Here is a 1,653-nt window from a genome sequence, read left to right on the forward strand (position 1 = left end):
CGCTGCATGCTGAAGCTTGGTCCTGGGCCACAGCAGTGATGGAGCCACAAACCCCAAGTGCACGCGCGTACCATCACAGTCACTTGATGCCCTGACTTGGAGGCTCTTGGCCTCCTGGAACCAAGCTCCTCGGCACTTGGCTCATGGTAGCCATGGGGATATGACCAAAGGCAAAGAACACTCAGAGGTTTGGAGATGGTTACAACTTCATGCCCCTGCATACCCCCATAGCAGAGGACAGTAATGAAACCAAAGAAAATCTTTTGTGATGTGAGAAAATGATACAAAATTCCTATTTCAGTGTCCATAAGTAAGATTTTATTGGCACATAGTGATGGCCGTTACTTTACTTATTGTCTGTGGCTGCTTTAGTGCTGCAGTAGCAGAATCGAGTAGTTGTGGCAGAGACCGCGTGCCCTGCAAAGCCTAAAATGTTGACTCTCTGGCCTGCAGAAAGCGGTGTGGATGTTTCAGCCCGGATTCTAGGTTCTGTGAGATGGAGCCCCAACCGACCTTCACAGCATCCCCTGTAGTGTCTTCCTTCACATTCCTCCTGCCACGGCCATGGTAAACATCTTCTTGTCCCTCGTTTAAATTGCATGCTGTCCCACCTCTGTGTTTTCTTCCAGCTGTTCCCCTCGTCTGGAAACCACACCCAATACTTTCGATTTGCTGTTATGCCAATTTGCCCCCACCTTTGAGCAGGCCTTCCTGAATCTCTCAGCCATAATTTATTTCTCCACCCTCTTTTTTGGCCATAATTCTTTCTGTACCGTCTCATGATACACTAGTTTCCTACTTTGCATTATAATTATTTCCCCACCAGACAGACTATACACTCCTTGAAGAATGCACTGGCTCATTACAAAATTAGCATTCTGAGAACCCTTATTTGCATCACACATAAGATCTCTTGTCTTCAGCAAAAAGGAGTATACTTATGACACATATAATTGGCACTTATCACACAAATCAATGATAATGGGAACAAGGGCAAGATGGTTAATTAAAACCTACAGCAAATCCCTCTAAAATTCATGTTTGCCTTCCCCTCCCGCTTTACCAATGTAATATGCACGGGCCTGTATTAAATTCCCTTTCTGCACACATGGTAGACGTGTAATGGCGTTGACCACCAAGCAGTTAGTGGAAGCGGAAAGAATCAGAAGTGAACAACCCACCAGCTGAAATCATCGGGCCTTCGGTAATGGAAAGCTTCCCCGTGCATTCTTTGCAGTGAGGTCATGAGCCTTTGAACTTTCCACCTGCAGGTCTCCATAAAGACTTGAATTTGTGTCCAGGCCATTTGGAACTTAGACAAGGAACAATAATATTTTTTGTTTGTTTGTTTGTTTGTTAATCCTCACCCGAGGATATTTTCCCATTGATTTTTAGGGAGAGTGGAAAAGAGAGGGAAAGACAGAGAGAAACATTGATGTGAGAGAAACACACCAATTGCTTGCCTCCTACATGAGCCCTGACCAAGGCCCCAGGCTGGGGAGGAGCCTGCAACCAAGGTACATGCCCTTGACCAGAATCGAACTCAGGATCCTTGGTCTTGACGCTCTCTCCACTGAGCCAAACCGGCTAGGGTGGGACAATAATCTTTTTAAAAGGGGCGGCCGGCGTGGCTCAGTGGTTGAGCGGCGACCT

Source organism: Myotis lucifugus, unplaced genomic scaffold (genome assembly GCF_000147115.1).
Source record: "Myotis lucifugus unplaced genomic scaffold, Myoluc2.0 scaffold_157, whole genome shotgun sequence".
NCBI lineage: Eukaryota > Metazoa > Chordata > Mammalia > Chiroptera > Vespertilionidae > Myotis > Myotis lucifugus.